We start from the raw sequence: 8,640 nt of genomic DNA on the forward strand, positions 1-8,640 counted from the left end.
TGATCGGTCTCGAGCTTCTTCTACTAGGTCTAACTCCATGCGTAGATCTTCATCATTTTATCCCTCATCAAAGAACTCGGTCCGAAGAGTCAGGGATGATGGCTTCGGCTCCGTAGGCCAGACTAAAAGGGGTCTCTCCAGTGGCAGCCCGTGGGGTCGTCCTGTAAGCCCAGAGAATGCTCGGCAACTCTTCAACCCATCTTCCCTTGGCCTGATCCAGGCGTGTTTTCAGGCCATGTAGCAGGATGCGGTTGGTTACCTCGGTCTGCCCATTGCTCTGAGGTCGGTGTACCGCGGTGGTCCGGTGGTCGATCCTTAGGTCAGCACATAAGGCCTCGAACTTCTTGTCGGCGAACTGGGTTCCATTGTTTGTGATGAGCACACGCGGGATGCCGAAGCGCCAGATGATTCCCTACTAAAGGAAATTCTGGGCATTGTGGGTGGTGATGCACGCCAGGGCTTCGGCTTCTACCCACTTCGTGAAGTAGTCCACTGCTACAAGGAGGAACTTTTGTGCAACTACGGTGGGGAAGGGGCCGAGGATGTTCATTCCCCATTGGGCAAACGGCCATGGGTTGGCGATCGGTCTCAAAGGGGACGCAGGCTGGTGATGTAGGTTAGAGTGATGTTGGCAACTATCGCACCTCCGGACTAGCTAGGCAGCATCCTGCTTTATCGTCATCCAGAAATACCCCTGTCAGAGTGCCTTATGGGCCAGTGTGTGTGCGCCGAGGTGATCTCCACAGATGCCCTCATGTATTTCCCTAAGGACGTAGCTTGCCTCGGTTGGGGAAAGGAACTTTAAGTAGGGAAGTGTGTGGGAACGGCAATACAGCTGACCCTGTATCAAATAATACTTGGTTGCTCCATGTTGGAGTCTCCTCGCTTATGTTGATCTTCCAGGGAGGTGCCCTCTTGAAGATACTCGATTATGGTTCCATCCAGGATGAGTCATGTTGCACTAGAAGGATGAGGACAGCTGATGGCGCGATGCTCGGTTGGGCCAGCGTGTCTAGCCAGACGGTTGAATCAAGGTCGGACTGTGGCGAGCTTGCGAGCTTTGGAAGGGCGTCGGCTCGAGCGTTCTCGGCCCGAGGGATCTATTGGATGTCAAAGTACTCGAGCCACTGAATGAGATCATGTACCTTCTGTAAGTAGCTCACCATAGAGGGAGTCCAAGCTTCGAACTGGCTGTGGATTTGGTTGAATACGAGCTGAGAGTCGCTGAAGGTCTCAACCCGTCGTGCCTCGAGGTCTAAGGCAAAGTGGAGCCCAGCAATCAGGGCCTCATACTCGGACTCATTGTTAGATGCTTGAACTCGAATCTGAGGGCGTGTTCCAATACTACGTCGTTTGGGCCGAGGAGGATAAGGCCGGCGCCGCTACCTTGCTTGTTCGACTAGCCATCAATGTGGATGGTCCATGCTGGAGGTAGTGGGGCCGGTTCCTCCATGGCAAACGTACATTCCGAGATAAGTCTGCCAAGGCTTGGGCTTTGATCGTCGATCGAAGGGCGTACGTGACATCAAGCTCATTCAGTTCCACGCTCCATTTGACCAAGTGGCCCGACACTTCCGGTCTCTATAGCACTTGCTTAAGAGGCTGGCTAGTGAGTATTCGGACACTGTGGGCCTGAAAGTAGGGTCTGAGTTTCTTGGCCGCGGTGACGAGAGCCAGAGCCAACTTCTCGATATTGGAGTATCGGGTTTCTACGCCATTGAGGACCCTACTGGTGTAATAGATTAACTTCTATACTCGGTCTTTTTCTTTAACTAACACCGAGCTGATGACCTCGTCCCCAATCGAGAGGTAGAGCAATAGCTCATCTCCAGGGCTCAGATTAGTCAGAAGGGGCAGCGAGCTCAGGTACTGCTTTAGTTCCTGGAAAGACTGCTCACATTTCTCCGTCCACTGGAAGTCCTTTGGGCGTTTGAGTGCTTTGAAAAGGGGAGGCACCGGTTTGCGGATTTGGACATAAACCTGCCGAGGGTGTCTATTCTCCCGGTGAGCTGCTGTACTTCTTTGTGGGTCCGAGGGGATGGCATGTCAAGGATGGCTTTTATCTTCTCTGGGTTTGCTTCGATTCCTCTCTATGTCACCATGAATCCCAAAAACTTGCCTGAGCCAACCCCAAAGGCGTACTTGGTTGGGTTCAACTTCATCATATACTTCCTAAGTGTGTCGAAGACTTCGCAGTGGTCGGCTAGGTGGTTCTCAGCCTTTTTTCTTTTTACAAGCATATCGTCGACATACACCTCCACTTTCCTACCGAGCTGCTCCTTGAATACCTCGTTCACCAACCGCTGATAGGTAGTGCCGGCATTTTTGAAGCCAAAGGGCATTACCTTATAGCAGTATAGGCCTCAGTCAGTGATGAAGGCCGTTCGCTCTTGGTCGTCTGGGTCCATCCGGATCTGGTTGTAGCCTGAGAAAACACCCATGAAGCTTAGGAGCTCATGCCCTGCTGTTGCGTTGACGAGCTAGTCAATCTGGGGAAGGGGAAAATTGTCTTTGGAATAGGCCTTATTTAGGTCGGCGAAGTCGATTCAGATCCTCCACTTTTCGTTGGCCTTCTTCACCATCACCATGTTGGCCAACCAATCAGGGTATTTGACTTCCCTAATGAAGCCAACATCAAGAAACTTCTGTACTTCCTCGGCGATCACTTGACACCTCTCCGGGGTGAAGTTTCTCTTCTGTTTCATAGGCCGGTAACAAGGGTCGACGTTCAGCCGATGTGTGATAACTTCGGGATCGATTACAGGCATATCCTCTTCCGACCAAGCGAACACGTCGGCATTGTTCCTCACTAATCGAACAAGTTCCTCTCGGAGATGGTCGCCTAGCAGGGAACCAACTTGGACCATCTTTTCAAGGTCTTCCACCACCAAGGGGACCTGGATGAGGTCTTCCACAGGTTGGTCATGCTGTGCCTTTACCTCATCGCGCAGGTCATATGCTTCCGCCATCAATGTCTCGGTCACTGGATGTGGTCCTCGGCAGGACAACTGGTAGTAATGTCGTGTTGTTTTCTAATCCCCATGCGCCACCCCTATGCCGTACATGGTTGGAAATTTCATGGCAAGGTGGTACGTTGAGACTACTGCCTACAGGGCATTGAGAGTCAGCCTGTCGAGGATCACGTTGTAAGAGGGGCAGCATACCACGATGAAATCTACCATGGCCATCACAATTATGTCGCCATCCTCGATCAAGAGGGGAAGAGTTATCCTCCCCCTTGGCTAGAGGGACTCTCCGGAAAATCCCATCAAAGGAGTGTTAACTGGTGCAAGTCGATCTCTGGTGGTGTTGAGCTTTTCAAACGCATCTTCGAACAATATGTCGGCGGAACTCCCTGTGTCAATTAGGATCCGCCGTAGCTCGAAATTGGCCACTTCGGCGGTGATGACGAAGGCTTCATCGTGTGGTGTCTAGACTCCTCGGAGATCATCGTCAGTGAAGGTAATAGATGTGTCGCGCCTCCTCCCACGACTTCGGTCGTCGATCTCACACAGCCAAGCATATCTCTTCCTTCCCGAGCTGTTTTCCCCTCCGGGGGCACTTCTGCCCGATATCACATGGATAACGCCGGTTGGGGGGGCCACGGGGCAAAGGCTGTCGAGCTTTGTCTACTCTTCTTTCCTCTTGGGCTGATTTCTCCGTTCTGTTTATGAAGCCGTTGAGATAACCGCGCCTAATTAGATCTTCAATATGGTTAAGCAGGTCGAAGCAGTTCTCTATATCGTGGATGTGGTCCTTGTGGAACTCGCAATATTTGTCTCGGTTCCTCTTGTTGCTTTGTGTCTTCATCTTTTCGGGCCACCTAACATAGTTGCAGTCACGGATTTGCATCAAGACTTCAGACCATGGAACATTAAGTGGCGTGAAATTTCGATAGGTCGGCGGAGGGGTGCAAGGCCTATGGTTGGCCCGGTGATCTTGCCTCTTGGGATCTCTGTCTACTCTCTCTGACTTCCGCTCATCGTTCTCTCTCCTTTTTTTATCGGGCTTCTCATCCTCGTCTCCGAGCTGCGTCTGGGCCTCTTCAACGTTGATATACTTTTGCGCGTGGCTCATTAGTGTGGCCAATGTTTGAGGAGGGTTCTTGGAGATGGAGAAGTTGAACAAGGAAGCACGGAGTCCGTGTTGTATGGCCATCACCACGACTGATTGATTCAAGTCCCTGACTTCAAGCGCTTCTTTGTTAAATCTCGCCAGGTAGTCCCTAAGGGACTCCACCTTCCTCTATTGGATTTGCATGAGGTTGGCCGAGGTTTTCTAGTGCTTCTGACTTGTTATGAACTGCACCAGAAACTGGGTCTCCAGTTGTACCCAAGACGCTATAGACCTCGGCGGCAGGGAGGATACCATGCCAAGGCCAGACCTTGCAATGTGGTTACAAGGGCTTTGCACATCAGTCCCTCCGACGCACCATGTAGCATCATCTGGGCTTGGAACGTCGCGATGTGGTCGAAAGGGTCAGAATTTCCGTTGTACTTGTCGAGTTGGGGGGCTCGCCATCCAGCAGGGGGTACCTCGTCCACAATGTCCTAGACGAAGGGCGGCTCCTTGGTGATATGCGTGGTGGCCTGCATAGGTTGATCTGTGGCGGGGATTGCACTCTTAGGGGCGGACGTACACTCTAACTCTTCCAGACGTTGCCATAGTTCCTTAATCTCGACGTCTCTGCTACCCGAGGTTGCAGTGCGTACGGCCTCCCTTTTGGGTCGTGTGGGGTGATCATTGACTAAACTTGACTCGGCGACATAGACCATGAAGGGCAACGTCCTTTTACTGAGTCTTTCTTTGGCGGGGGTCCGCACTGACTAGTGTGTCTGTCTATGGCGGTACCGTCCATGGGAACAGGCCATGGCAGTGGGCCTTTGGGTCATGTCCTACCTCATGTGCTCAGACCGTTCTCCCCTTACATCTATCCAGCGCGCTTTGGGGTCCTCGGTCTGAGGGTCATTCTTCATGCGCGTCGGGGCATGAGGGGCAGCCGGGTTGAGCGGTGCAGCAGACCCTAGTGTCTGCATAAATTCCAAAATCCTATCAACCTTTTCCTGCATGGCTCGGAACTGCGCTTGATCTACCGCGGCTAAAGGCTGCGGGACTTCTTGGTGTGGGGAGTGTCAGTCCCCGAGTCAGGGAATAGTCAACTGATCGCTCAGGCTGGATTTTAGGCATCTTGATTACCTCTCGATCGCGCGACGAGGAATGTGATTTTCGGGAAAGGCTTTTTGTGTCATTCCCACTAACGGAGCCAATCTGATGCTGCTCAATCCGAGGTAGTGCACGAATTGAGGAAGGCGATCAGGTAGTCCTTGTTGACAAGGCGGGGCCGAGCTACAAGGACGAGGCCGCGCTTCAAGATTTGTGATTAAGGAAACAAAAGTCAGAGGCTTGAGGAGTTATCCCCGGGTAAGAACTCCGATGCTCAAGTCAGTAGGAGGTGGTGAGATGGTCGGGCCAAGCTATAAGGATGTTGATCCGAGCAAAGTGGCTATATGGGTCTCAGAAGTCAGATCCCTTACCTCGAGCGTGGAGTAGCTTTTTATAGCCAAAGATCCGTGTCCTGGTCGGATTGGGCTTCTGGGGTTGCCGGAATGAGGTTAGCCATCGAGGTATTCGGGATAGAGTCCCATTCCCCGGTGGAGTCGTCTTCCCTATCCTCTTCATCCGTGGTTGTGCTCATCCACATGACGTGTAGTTGATGTGGCTGAAAGGAAAAGACGGGGGGCCACCACACTAGCGTAACTCGGCCGAGCTAGGATGACGTGGCAGGGCGATAGTTGGGCGGCCACATATCTTGTAGGGCCAGCTCAGCTATGACCCGATCAGTTTTCAAAATTGGACCGTTCCAGATGGTTGGACCAGAAAAACTAGGAACCAGTCAGGTGGTTGGTTCCATTTTTCCTCAAAACCAGATTTTCTCCAAATACCATTGATTTTGGTTAGCAAACTATTGATCCGGGTGGTTAACTATTCAAATAGTTTTGACCGTTTTTTATTTTTTTATTTTTTGTTAGAACATACTGACCATTCGGTTTGAATGATCGGATCATTGACCCGGTAACCAAACCCCTGACCAGTTCGGTCTCCGGGTCGGTTTTAAAAACCATGCTTTCTCTCATGTCTGCACAAGATCTCTATTTGTTTCTATTGTGTTTCTACGAGTTAAAGAGATTTAGATGGATGATGAAGCTACCCTCCAAGAGCTTTAATTCTCGTTTATTATCGTCTTCCTCGACAGGGCCATTACCAGTCGAACAAACTAGCAATGTAGCATTGTCTGCAAGATTCAAAGTATCAACACGTATCGGCCAATATGTATCATTCTGGCACCCCTTCGATACGCCCCTACAGTGGGTGTATCGGGGGTCTGACAAGTCCAGGGGATGGAGGAGACCTAAACCGATCCCCTTAACCGGTTGCAAAAACATATAAAAAAAGGGTATTGATTCGCCCGATACGCCCATACCGACGTATCGGGTGCATCGATATTTTGAACGTTGCTTATCTGCACAGTATTCACCGATAGAGCAATTAAGGTTGTTGGATTCAAAGACATGTTGGTCAATTCCTAGTATTAGAGCCTCATCTGTAGTTAACCGGTGCCCATCTCTGGTCACTTCCAACCACCGATCGGCCAAGAAGATGATGAAATCCGGTCCATCTAAACCTATTTTCGGTGGACCCGTACCACATACAGGTGGGTCATCACGGCCACGGTACTTGCGTCGGATCGTGTCCACACAAACTAAGCCGATCAGGCTAGTTTAACCCGGTCTATGCGAGTCAAACTGGTCCAGAATACATCAGAATACTTTTTGGGACCAGTTTGACATGTTTTAGGCCGATTCTTTACCAGTTCGAGGCATACTTAGGGGATTAACACCCATTTAAATATATTTTGAACATTTTATTAAACTAAAATCGCATCTTTTCCCTTATTCTTTTAATAAAATACTTGGTTCAACCTATTTTGCATTCTATTTGATAATTAGGAACATTTTATTTCAATTTAATGACATGAAGAGTCATTCTAGGGCTTGAACTTCTATTTCTTACCTAAGATTGGATTCTTTATGGCTTGATATTATAAATTGCCATTTTTTCTCTATGATTAGACAAAGATTAATGAATGTAGAATATAAAAGCTTATATTTAATTATTGATTCTTTACTTCCATTTTTGGCTACATGAAAGGCCAATTTTTGAACCAAAGGCCAAAGCATTTGGGACTCATTGGTATTTTATGCTTTGTAATTTTGCAATTAGTTATCCATTCTATTAAACCTATAAATGACTTACCCAGAGGTAATATCATTTATTGTGATTTAATTAGAAGTGATCAAGGGATCTGCATGTGTACATTTATTATTAATTGTTTGAACCCAAAGGTTTAAGTGATTAATAGGTAAGTACCTGCATGTGTAGCTTTCAATCTCACTTGGTTGATATTGGATCATTCTTGAACTGTAAAGAGTAAAATTGAATATGGTTGATTAATTTCATTTGGTTGATATGGAATCACTTGGATGATATATAAAGAGTAAAACTGTACATTTTGTATTATTTTATATATATTTGTTCCGTACATATTTGCATTTGTACTCATTCCAAATTGAGCCTAAGAGGGAAACCCAAGTATTTAGAAAGGAGATGCGCATTTCACAACCTAGAAGATCAGCCACATGCTCTACCTCCTCGACTACTAGTATCTCACTTTCGGCCAAATTCACTTTTAAGCCAAACACTACCTCAAACCAAAACAACATGAACTTTAAATTGGTCACCTAAACCAAAGGGGCATCACAGAAAAATAGTGTATCATCTACAAATTGAAGAGAAGGAAATTTGTACTCCTAACTTTGAAGCCTTCCACACAAGTTGCTTCAACAGCCCGAGATACCAATATGCTCAGACCCTCCATGACAACAAGAAAGAGCAGCTGAGACAATGGACTGCCTTGTCCTAACCCTCTATAGCTCTTGAAGTTCCCATGAGCAGCACCATCAATTAGGATAGAAAACCTGAGAGTGGTTACACAAACTTCCATCCAATTTCTCCACATGGTGCCAAAGTGCATTCTCTAGAAAAGCCTAGTTGACATAGTCGTAAGCCTTCTCTAGGTTTAGTTTGCTCACCAAACCTTTTTTGCCACTTCTACTACTTAAATCGATTAATTCATTTGCAATTAGTACCCAGTCATGAATGTTTTGTTATGCACGAAAACCCCTTGATACATGGAGATGAGCGCATCCATAACACACCTTAACCCTGATGCCAGAACGTTGTATACACTTCTCTCGAGGGTTACAAAGTTATGAAACTCCTCCAAAACTCTCAACAGGTCATGCTTTAGAACATCCCAAAACTTTTTTATACAAGAGAGTGGTAAAGCCATCAGGTCCTGGAGCTTTGTCCCCCTCCATCTCATCTATTACTCTCTTCACCTCCTTTGAGAAAGGTTTATCCATCTCAACAGCTTGCTGTTCTACTTGTCCATGGAAATCCATTCATGAGATTCTTCTTACTATCTTGATCTTTATCAGGTATAAAGATCAGTTTCCCTTGCTTTACTCTTGCCTTACTGTAAGAGGGAACTTATTTCTATAATTCTGCTTGCAATTTTGG

The sequence above is a fragment of the Nelumbo nucifera genome, chromosome 5 (assembly GCF_055504915.1).
Source record: "Nelumbo nucifera cultivar China Antique chromosome 5, China Antique-T2T, whole genome shotgun sequence".
In the NCBI taxonomy this organism is placed as follows: Eukaryota; Viridiplantae; Streptophyta; class Magnoliopsida; order Proteales; family Nelumbonaceae; genus Nelumbo; species Nelumbo nucifera.